Genomic DNA, 12,728 nt, shown 5'->3' with positions numbered 1-12,728 from the left:
GGCGAGTGTCAGCCGACCCTGCGCCCTAGCTGCCCTGACCGGAAGAGGCTTGTTGCCCTGCCACATCTTATAGTTTCTTTAAACGCTGCAGGATTGTAGAAATGGTCCATTTATGGAGCTGTTTTCAATAGCTCTATTTGAGTGGATTTTATATCTCCTGCCAGGACCATGATGTCCAAAGCAAAGAATTAGCAGACACCCTGGTAGCCAATGAATAGGGTTTCATTATCCCTGTGGCACTGTCTATTGGGGGCCTCTCAGTCTTTGTGAGCTGCAGGCTCTTGTGTGTGTGTGTGTGTGTGGTGTGGTGTGTGTTAGTTTTGCTTAATTGATCATAAAGAAAGGATATTATATACTTGTTAATCTAAAATTAAAAATGGGAAAGATTATGTGAATAGGGTCCTTGCTACAGCTTTTGGTGTTGGATGTCTGTGAGGATCAGTGAAGGCTGCATAAGACTGATTAATAGAGAAATGAAGAATTAAACATATCACTACCATGATGGTCAGAAATTCTGCTGTCCTGTGTGTTAAAGGAAAGGAGAATGGTGTCATGGATCAAAAGCATGTGCCCAGCACTATCTCCCCCAAATCATAACAATAAAAAGGAATGTCCCTTAAAAATGAAGGTCCCTTTCCCTCTCCCCACTTCCCTCTTTCTTTCTTCCTCCCTCCTTCTACCCCTCTCCCTCTTTCTTCCTCTCTCTCTCCCCCACCTCTTTCTCTCACTCTCCCCCTCTCTCACACACACACCACCTATAAATGTTCCTTAAAACTCTCACATCTGTGTGTCAATCAGAAAACAGTCTACCTGTGTGAGTTGCTTATCTTATCACTATGAGGTGCAGAGGGCTGGTGCCAACAGAAGAGAGATGCTGGCTTGGCAGACAATGCTGGCACAGAGCAGACACAAGAGTCCCACAGCCTGTCTGCTAACTGCTAAGATATCAGCCAGTGCTTCGCCTATGAGAGAGTTGCTGCTTGCTGTGATTTCCCTCACAAATATGGGGAAACCAAGTCTGCAGCTGTGAGCACAAAGTGATAGAACACTTGAGTAAGGAACAGGCATACTATTGCTGCCAAGAGTAGACACAGTATATAACCAAGAAAGGAACAGACCCCCACTCCTCCTAAAGAAGCCAGTTAGAGTTAGTGAATGGAGTGTTATTTTCATGAACACAAGCTTGAATTACATTTCCAAGTTTTAAGAATTCCCAGCAGGTCTGTTCCTTATATTTGAATTTTCAGGAGATAAAGAAGATCTTGTTACCTACAAGCTTACACACACACACACACACACACACACACACACACACACACACACACCACATGCATGCACCCGTTCATGAGCCCTAACACTCTCACATTTGTGGTGTGCCAATCAGAAAGGGGGCTGCCTGTGCACTGCATTTGCCTGCTACAGTTGCATCCCTCTGTCCATGGCACCTCGTTCACTATCCTCCATTGTCCTGGAATGGGACAATGGGACTTGCTGCACATTAGAAAGCCATTGGATGTAATATATTCATTCTGCAGGACAGTTGTGAGTATGCACACAGGAGGCATTGCCAGGTGTAGCCAAATGGTCTGTGGAGGACATCATGGCAACCGTGGCAGCCTGAATGCTGGAGGCACATAATGTACCATATATTTCCCTCCCCTCCTCCTCAGTGACAAGCAAGGCAGGGACAAGGCTGAATAGTGAGGGACCAAGGGACTCTGGATTACTTTGGAGAGTGAAATTCCACACTAAATATGGTGGAAATACACTCTATGCCATGGAGGGAGAAAGGTGCTTTGGATGAGAGACTTGAGGGAAGGAACGGATGGAGAGTCAAGCTCCTTCCCAAGCAGCTGTGAGGGATTTGAAAGATAAGAGACAGGATGTCATGTCTAGTTACCAGAAGGGGAACAAGGGAGCAGGTCAGCCAGTTAACTCAGCTTTAGTAAAAGTCAGCAGAGGAAATTGTAGATTGAAAAGCAATGTCTGATTCTGTGAGAAGTGTGGGGGTGATTGAGCAGGGCTGCAATGGCAGATTACTTGGTGTAAACCCAGATTCCACCCCCTTGACTTTGATAGGTGTGTGTGTGTGTGTGTGTGTGTGTGTGTGTGTGTGTGTGTGTGAGTGTTTGCATATATGCATGAATGGGAATGCACATGTGTGTTGAGGTCAGAGGTTTATATTTAATGTCTTTTCTCTACTGTTCTACTTTATTTATTGAGGTAGGGTCTCTTGCTGAACCTGGAGCTTCTAGATTCAGCTAGTTTAGCTACACAGCTTGTCCTTGGGACCCCTTGCCTCTGCTTCTTGCTGGCTAGAGTTATAGGCCACCCACCTGCTGATTTTATGTGAACCCTGCTCTTCACACTCTTGTGGCAAGGCCTTGTCCACTGCTCCAGCTCTGGTATTTAATTTTATTTATTAGCTTGGTCATATGCTGGTGCTGGAGCATCTGCTCCATCAGTCTATATGCTGCTTAGATGTCTGATGTTTTCTCTTTGTTGTGTTTATCAGATGTGATTGACATTCACAATCGATTGGCCCTAAGTGAAGCTTTTTTCCCCCATAGTTTAGGCGGGCCACATTTGTTCAGCTGGAGGATATCAGCACAGGGATGGATGTTACTCAAGGACAGATAAATTATGGATTCAGGATGCAATTCAGAAATGCTTCCTGCAGCTCTGGACTTTGGGGTTAAGGGTATGAGAGTGTTGACTCTTACCCATGTCTCCAAAGAATAATGGAGTGGTGTCATTTAATTGTGCTACCACATCATGACTTTTGATGATTGTGGGAACCAGGATCCAGGAGGTGGTGAGGGAGGCTTAGTCACAAACCTGGGAAACAGACTCTGGAGACCACCATAGGGGTTCAGCTCCTGTATCGGCAACAGAAGGCATGGTGTTTTTTTATACAGCCTTTGGACCAGTGAGGAATTGACAAGTGTTCTGGAGTAGTCAGTCATTCTACTAACATTATGGGGAGGTACTAGAATACTAGCAACTAGGGGGACTTACTTAAAGCCAGAAACAGCTACCACCCTGTTCCAGGCCCATTCTGAAGTTTCACTACTTAGCTAGGATCCTCTGTTTTGTGTCACGTGGTATGGCAGCAGATGTTGATTAGAGCAGTGAAGGCTCCCTCACTGTCTTTCAGGCCCCACCCAGGGGCTACAGTACCCACAGATGATGTTTTTAACTTTTTAGGAGGAATTTGCCTAGGAGTAGAATTGTTAAATCATACAGTAATTTTCTGATTAATATAAGGAGAAACCAATTTGTTTCCCACCTTTTTGAGCCATTTTGTACTGTGCACGGAGGCACTGGGGGCCCACATCCTCTCTATCTCCATAAAATTTGTAACACTCCCACCCTTTTTTTTCTTAATTTAAGCTTCCATTCATCATGGCTATCCAATCAGTACAAGGCTGACTTCACTGTGGCTTTCATTTGTAGCTTTTCTGTCACTGATGGCAAAAAGCATCTTTCAATATGTTTGTTGGACATTGAACATTTTAGGAATCATTTATTTTACCCGACTTCTTTCTCATGAGAGTTTTATGGCTTTAGTTATTACTTTTCAACCACTGTTTGATTTTGAATCAACTATAGTGTGTGGCTTGAGGCCAGGATCACTCATGGTGGGTAGACATTCACCTTTCCCAGAACCATCTGTTGAAATGTCAACCTCTTAACCATTAACTACCCTAGAAGCCCTGATGAAGACAACCAGGAGAACTTTATTTCCAAGCATGCAAGTTATGACTGAAGTTTGTCTCCTTTTCCCATTTCAGCTCAGAGAACCGCGTAAATAATATAACTTTGGATACTGAGGATTAGATAGATCCTCTGAGGAGATTGGAGGAGGCAGATGGAAGAAAAGGGACAGAAGCATTCTAGTATGAGCCTTCTGAGCATAGCTCAGTCCTGAGCTGGACTTCTTCATCAAGCCTTCATCCTCTCTGCAAGTTCTACACAATTTGCAGCTACCTGAATTTTCTTTTCACATTTTCCATGGGTGTGGTCCTCAGGTGCATTTTTACCACGCCCAAGAGAAATGACAAGATAGAAAGACAACTATACCTGCCACTTCATTCATTCCTACCCTTTGGATATGTATCTATAGGCACATGGGGTGGTGGCATAGGCAAAAGCAGATCTCACAGCCTCCCACTGAGGCCAGAGGGCTCAGGGATGCTGGCAGTGTATCCAAGCACCCTGGACCACGGCCAGTTCTTATTAAGGCATTTTCTACTCTGATTACTAGTGGTCAATTACCTTCAGATCTGGAACTTGTCACGTGTACATCGTGTGCCCTGGTAACCCTCCTGATCTGCTGATTTTATTCAGAGTATTAATATCCCACTGGAGGCTTTTGCTTACACAGGTTTTTGATTTGAATGAGAAATTGTTAAACATGGATCTGATGACAAACATCTACATAAACATATATCTTTAAATGTACTTGTGTTTAATAGTGTTTATAGATTTTCCTCCCAAAGAGTTTCTCTATTTCTGTTACTATTGCAAATGGCCCACGATACCAGTTTTGTTATAAAAAATGTTTCATTTAAATGAAATGTTTTAGGTTAAAATTTCAAACCTACAGAAGAGTTATAAATAAGATTAACATACCCCATTTTATCAAGACCTATGAATTGTTGGTGGCGTTCTGTCTCATCTGTTTTATTTTCCCTTCTCTCTTTGCATACACATCATCTATGTGCATATTTGTATATTAAATATTTGTGAATTATACTACATGTAACACATATATATATCTATCTAATTTCATTTTCCATTAAAGAGCATGTGGCATATATGATATGAGTCTGTCTTTATTTTAGATTTTATTTTCTAAGACATTCCCTCAAATAATCATAGTGCAATAATTAACACTGGGCCAATGCTACCATACACGCCAGGGAGTGTACAGAACCTAAGATCATTATGAGCCAATAGAGCATCTCTGGGTTGTTGCAGAGAGTGCTCACCCCTTTGTCAATAAAGCTGCCTACTGTCTGTCTTCTGTATCCCAGACTCTCATCTGTGCCCCATTCATTACTGTAATAATTATTTATGACTGTGTTTTATTAAATATCTCTTAAGGCAGATTGAATCACTCCACTGCTGATTGAAAATGAAAGTTTTCTTCCAAGAAATCTTTCAAAAGGCTTTAAATCAAGTATAGGAAATAAAACAAGTGAAGAGCCACCCTTTGACCCAAGCTTTCCTGAGCTGTTAAAGTGGAGCTTTTACCAAGCCACAAATCTCACAGAGCCAGCCTTTGTGCCTTAATCAATTGTATTAAAGAACTGGAAAAAGCAGGAAATGTGTTGTAGACATTAGAAAACAATGAGGGCTTTAAAAATAGCTGCTGTTGGGATTCAGGTAAGAATTCAAACATGGGTAATTAAGACAAAATAAAATTAGTGGTTCCAGATGGTGTTAGACTCAGCAAGGGAGCTGATGGAACTTGGGAACTTGTATTTGGAGTCCAAAATAGAGACCCATGAAGGCTCCAGAAGATCAGAAAATAGAAATAGGAAACATCTTTTCAAAACTGAAAGAATAGCCAATTATGGTAATTATCCTAAATGTGTAGTTCTTGCTAATTTAGTAGGAAATAGTAAGATAAGACAGCTCATCTATCTGGAGTCAACTAGTGCAATTAAAGTAATATCCACAGTTTCCAAGGCTGGTGATGATTCTAAAGCCCATGTTGTCTTCCCTGTCTGACCTGTGCTCCCTTTGATCTGATGCCACCCCCTTCCCACCATTTGCTCTGTTGTCTCTTTGACCATTTGTTCTCCAGAGCAGCTATCATTTATTCTTCACACCTGCTTTCTTCCCTCAACATACCATTTCTCATCTGCGATGGGTGGGCTTAACTGTCAACTTGAGACAGCTTAGAATCATGTGGGAAAAAGTCTCTGAGTGAAAGCTCCATGTGAGATCAGGTGGCCTTGTGCGCATGTCTGTGGACTGTCTTGATTACTCATTCACCGCAGAGAAGACCCAGCCCACAGTGGGCGGTGCTATTCTTGCAGACAGGGATCCTGAATTGTACAAGTGTAGAGTAAGAGCAGAGTACAAGCAAGCAGCATGCAATCATTTCTCTCTACCCTTGACTCTGGCTGTGGTCTGAGAAGCTGCCTCAAGTCCTTGCTTTGAGTTCCCTGCTTGATGGACAAGCACCCAGAACTGTAAGCTGAAAAAACAAACAAACAAACAAACAAAACAAAACAAAACAAAACAAAAACTTCAAAACCCCCAAGACAGGGGAAAAACCCATCAAAACAAAACAAAACAACCCAAAATGAAAAAAAAAACCATAACAAAAGAACAACAACAAAAACAAAATAGATATTTGATATTCTAGCTGGTTTTATGTTTGATTAGTATGTTAATTCAACTTGTGAGTGCTAAAGAAAAGAAAGTCTAAAAATGAGTTTGCTTTATGTTTCCCTCAATGGTGAACATTTATTATCTCTAAATTGGTTTATTTTGCATGTTTAACTAAAGTCTTTGCCAAAGATACAAACCAAAAATCAAGACTAGGCAGTCTTCTTTAATTAGGATATAAAATCATCCCTTAAAAAGGGAACTACAGAACTGAACAAGAACATCCAAATTTACACAGTTGTTAAAGGGAAGTATAAAAAGCTGAATTAATAAATTATTTTGTAAAACTTCAGAGATTTGTATCAGAATTAGAGATACGTTTTGAGGCTGGCCATGTGCTCAGCTGACCTCATCTTTTCTGTCTTTGTAGCCTAACAGATGGAACCTGAAAGGAAAGGGCATCACAGTCCATTTTATGATAACTGAGGGAAAGATGGGTATACAAATTCTTTAAATGCCACTCAAGAATCTGTAGACTATCATGTTTGCATTCCACATTAAGACATACAAGACAGCTGTGACCAACACCTTTCTGATGTCACCTACAGAAACAGCATAGCCTATCTCTGCCTGGTACTCAGAGTGGCTGATCTCAGTCACAACAGTCGTTAACCACCTAGCAGGACACAGAATCAGTGTGGTAATGCTACCCCTTGGGTCTTCCCCAGGAGGGAAACACACTTCTTTACTTGGCCACTGATTTTTTTTATCTTTCTTATGTTGAAAAGATACCAGGGAAGCAAACGGGAAAGAAAGCCATGGCTTTCCTCACATGCGCCTTGCTCACAGAAAGTCCTTTGGAGGCAAGCATGTGTAGAGTAGATGGTGAACACCCATCTTATCCCAGAAGCTCACAGAAAGGCTTTGTGAGAAGGCGCCATGGGTGCTAGACTTTAAAGCTGAGACACTAGATTGATGAGAGAGCACTTTAGGTGAAGATTACAGCAGGTAGGTGGCAAATAAGGAAGGTGGCTGTGAGCAGCCCTTAAAAATGCACGAGAGACAGAGAGAGAGAGAGAGAGAGAGAGAGAGAGAGAGAGAGAGAGAGAGAGAGGAATGCAGACTGGAGCAGAGTTTTCTGGACTGACATGTAGATGGGGCTTGCCACAGGGAAAATGGGAAAGACTCAGGAGAGCAGCTGTTGTTATAAAAAAATTAATTGTGGGAAATGATCTGGAAAAGAACCAAGGCATGTGTGGAAGTGGGGGGGATGCTCCTCTGAGAAGCTGTATACAGGCCTGAGAGACACTACTGGTTACACAGGATGGAGAGACCCAGCTGCTACAGGTTCCCTGGATTCAGGCCAGAGCATGTCTGCTTGCTTAGGTTAGGACTGAGGAAGGAGCATGAGGAGGAAGAGGACGGCTTGTCTCGCAGTTCTGGGTGTTCTGAAACAAGTTACATCTGCAATGGAGACCTGCAAGAGCTACCAAAGGGCAGTCACCTGTGCGTGGGTGGTCATGGGAGGCCCACTGTGGGGATGGTCCAGCTCCATGGAAGTCCCTGAGAGACTGGCTGCTGCAAGGAACATTACCTTCTCAAGTGGTTAAGGTTCCTTAAAACTTATTTAAATCAATCCAAGCCCCCCAGCACCTGCTTTTTTTCTACTTTGCTCAAAGGTTGATGCTGTGATTGGATGTGATTAAGAGTGACAGTTGGAACCTCAGCATATATTCTTGATGATGGCTTTTGATGGTGGATAGAATGGCTTGGCTTTGATGATGTCTATTGCTTAGCACGTGTGCAAGGCACAATTTGTGTGTATGAGAGATGGAGGAAGGGGAGAGAGGGGCAGGGAGGGAAGGGGATGGGGAGGGAGAGGGGAGGCAGGAGGAGGTGAAGAAGGAGGGAGCACATAATGGAGGCCAGAGAACACGTTTAGATATCTTTGCTCAGGCGCTGTCCACCTTGTGTTTTGAAGTAGGGCTTTTATTAGGATTGGAGGCTTGCTGTCTGGTGAAGCTGGCTGTCTAGTATAGAACCTTAGATACCTACCATTCTCTGCTTTGCTCCACCATCCTAGCACTGGATTGTAAGCATGCACCAGGACTCCTGTCTTTTTATGTGGGTCCTGGGCATGGAATCCAGTTCCTCATGCTTGTGTGGCAAGCACTTGGCCGATTTAGATAGCTCTCCAGCTTTTAAAAGACACAGCGGTGTTACTTTCTGCTTTGACACTTTTCCCTTTGTGGAATGTGATCTGGAATATGGAGGGAGACAGAGAGTTTACAGTAAGGTTGTCTCTTGCGGTTCAGGAGACCCGACTGTGCCTAGGAAACCCTTCATGATTCCCCCCCCCCCCTCTCCACAGCAGTGCAGGTGGAATCTGCTCTTTAAAAGCCTGTCTCAGAGATGATCTCAAGCATTTCCTGGCACAGGCTATCACAGGGAGGATATTCTGGGCTTGGAGTTGTGATAGAGAGAGTGACGTTGTACAGGGAATGAACACGGGGCATTTGTTTAAAACCAGAAAAAGAGAAGAAGCTCATTTATGAAGCCCTCCAACTCAAGTTTCATGACTGGTAAAAAATAGACTCAAGTGCTCACATCTCTGAAGCTAGAGATGCTTGCCTTGTTAGAGACAATGTCCAGCAGATTCTAAGGTTTTTCATCTCAGTGGCCACAGCATGTGCATCCTTGCAAATTCTTTGGGGGAAAGTCCACCTCCATAGAGATTCATATGCTTTCTGCACACTCTCAAATTTGTGGAAGTTTTGAACCTTAGAGTATGCACATGGTTCTATTTTCATTATTTAAATTGTCCGGAAGTTAACTTTTAGTTCTCAGTGAATTTAAATGACGACGAAAGCAATCTCACTTGGCAAGAGTTGGTGACAGACACTGGGGTGATAACACACCTACATGTAGTATCGACTTCCCTGTGCCCCTGAGCTCCTGTGGGTGAGATGCACTTGTGGGCATCTGTAACAGCTGGGGCTAATCCACTCGGAGAGATGTGACTGGTGAGCAGGGAGATATGTCTATGGCAGCTGATTATCTGCCTTTACTTTGGAAATTGGCCACTGATTGCCACTTCTCATGATGGTGTGGTGCTGTGCTCATTATCAGTTTGTGTCTCTCCTTTAAGAAATTAAATTCTCAGCTGGACATGACACTTTCTGGTGACCCCAATGACCTGAGTCATTCTCAGGTTCCACGTGGCAGGAGAGAACCGACTTCACAAGCTATCCTCTGACTTCCATGTGTGCACTATGATGTGTGTATATGTGCATGTATGTATGTGTGTATATGTGTGTGTATGTGTATATGTGTGTTGTATGTGTGTGTGTATATGTGTGCATGTATGTATATGTGTTGTGTGTATGTGGGTTGTATGTGTGTGTATATATGTGTGTGTATGTGTGTATATATATGTATTGTGTGTATGTAAGTTGTATGTGTCTGTATGCATGTATGTATGTATATGTGTTGTGTGTATATGTGTTGTATTTATATGTGTGTATGTATGTATGTATATTGTGTGTATGTATTGTGTATATGTGTATGTGTGTTGTGTGTGTATGTGTGTGCTTGTGTGTATGTGGAATGTGTGTTGTGTGTGTATGTTGTATGTGTGCATATGCAGATGTATGTGTTTTATATGTGTGCCTGCATGTGTGTATGTGTATGTATGTGTGTGTGCTTAAGCATATGCACACATGCTATAACATTAATATAATACATGAACATAAAAAGACTATGGATATCTAACAAAGGAAACATTTCCCCTTTCTTTGTTTACCATGTCAGTAAGAATAAATGCTATAATTAACAACAACAACAACAACAAAATCTATCTTAGTGTGTGCCACTTGTATGCAGGTATGGAGTTCAGTAGAGTTAGTTACAGACAGGTGTGCACTTCCTGAAATGGGTGCTGGAAAATGAGCCTGGGCCCTCTGGAAGAGCACAAGTACTCTCTGCTACTGCGCCTTCTTCCTAACCCCCTAATAACTTACTTATACATCTAAAAACAAACTATTTTTTTACTAGTGGTGTTCACACTAGCAGGGTTGGCTGGACACAGGCTGTAACTTTCAAAATTAGGATTCATGTTTTTCAAAAGAATAAAAATATCCTCTTTTTGTGCACAACAGCTTCCAACTTGTGCTTTGTTTTTTTGTTTTTCTTTGAGACCCCTGGTTAAATGAGTTTTAAAGGAAGATAATGGTAAAATAAGGAATGCTGTGACCTGTACCAAAACCAGTGTGGAAACTCTGTTTACTTACTTATTTATTTGCATTTTCCTTGAGGCCTGTGGGAAGAAGTCATTGTGTAGAAGGGTAATAAGCTGATTCAGCATGCCTGGGGAGGACCAGGGGAGCACCATTCAGATCCAGAGCTGGGCTGCCACAGCAGTGTAATGTGACTGACCCACATTTTCCTCTGCTGGCTCTGAGACAAGATCTTCGTGAGTCACATTTGAAAGATCACAAACACAATTCCCTCCTGTGGCCGGTTTAGTGAGTGTTTAGACACCAAATGTTAAAATGTGATGATTTGGTGGCATTCAGGATTCTGCTTATGGTCAGGACACTCAGCTGGCCAGTGTCTTAAGAGTCTAAGTTCACCATGGCTACTTGCCCAATCCAGCAAAAGTGTTCAAACAATTCAAGGTTTCTTAGGCCTCCTAAAACCTTTAACTTAACATATAAAGCAGGACACTTGCAGAGGTTATTCCTCAGACAATGATTTGTCTGAAGAAAGGGAATAAGTATGGATCATCAAATGTTTTGGTTGAACAACTTATTCAGGCAGCATCCACCCACTCATCCACCTACCTATCCCTCCGTTCATCCATCCACCACTACATTTACCTATCTGTTTATCCATATATGCATTCATCCATCCACTCATGCCTTTACCCATTCATCCATTCATCCATGTATTTTTCCACCTATCTCACTTCCTCTCTATCTACCCATCAGTTGACCCATCTGTGCACTGATCCATCCATCCATCATCCATCCATCCATCCATCCATCATCTGTCCATCCATCCATCATCCATCCATCCATCCATCCATCCATCCATCCATCCATTCACTCACTCATCCATTGATTTAATTCTGTATCCATCTATTCACCTGTTCAACCATCTGCTCACCCACCCACTGGCCTATCCCCCTGCATATCCTGTCATTCATTGCCAGTTCACTCATCTGTCTATCCATCCACTGGTCTATTATTTACATCTATTCACACATTCACTCACTCATGGTTTCACGCCTATCCTTGTATCTACCCACCCATTTATCCACACATCTACTCTGCCACTTCACACCTCTGTCTGCTCATCGATCCACAGTCTACCCACTTGTCATATTACTTACATTTAAAAAATTGAAATATTTTATACTGGCTTTTTCATAATTTTGGTGCAAAGAAGAACGAAGCAATTTTCTTATAGTTTTGTGGAAAGATAAGCATAAATATACAATTATAACAATTTAAGTCTGTATGTATACATGTGTAAGGAGAACTTAGCATCAAGAGGTAAGGTCAGTTCATACTTTGCCTATATCCCCTTTCAGAAATTTAAAGAAATTATTATTCATGGATTGTAGGAAAAATTAAGTATGCTTGCAGAACCTATGCACCTGCAACTTTATAAATCCAGGCAATGGAAACCTTTATGTGCACAGAGGCCTGCGGGTTTCAACTCCAATCTGAGAGCTAAAAATAACTCTATGAAGGAAAAGAATAGCCATGTGTGGTGACTTAGGGCGCAGAGAGAGAAGTGTTACTGTGGGCCTGAAATCAGCTGGACCATATTTGACCAGGCTAGCCTGCTCTAGTAGAGAATTCTACATCAGCCAGGCTACATAACAAGACATTGTTGTTATCCAACAATTGATAAAAAAATACAAATGATTTAGCATTTATCTTTGGAAATTTAGGATCTCTATGGCATTTATTTATAGCAGTGGGCATTTTTAGAGAGCTGTATTGATTGGGAATGTATGATGTTAGGAAATAGCAGTGTTAACTTTGTTCCCAAGATAACAAGAGATTCAAAGATATGCCTTTGGAAATGAAATTTTATTCCCAAAACAGAAACCTACAGCTTTGAGATGTGTTCCATATTAGAAAACCTTCTGTAAAGGAAAGCGCCACACGGAAGTAGCATCTCGTGACGCTGTCAGCAGTGAAGTGCACAGAGCCCCCTTTTAGGATAAACATATGTTCTTTTTCCAGAGAGAGGCTGCCACTCTCCTATTCCACAGAAATCCCTGCCATTTTGTAGGCTTTCAGAGAGAATGGAATACGGATGGATTGTGAAATGGCAGAGCCACACCAAGTCTCAGGGTTTAATTATTTGGC

The sequence above is a fragment of the Mus caroli genome, chromosome 17, assembly GCF_900094665.2.
Source record: "Mus caroli chromosome 17, CAROLI_EIJ_v1.1, whole genome shotgun sequence".
In the NCBI taxonomy this organism is placed as follows: Eukaryota; Metazoa; Chordata; class Mammalia; order Rodentia; family Muridae; genus Mus; species Mus caroli.
The sequence above is the reverse complement of the archived record's forward strand: the minus strand, read 5'-3'. Positions refer to the sequence as shown.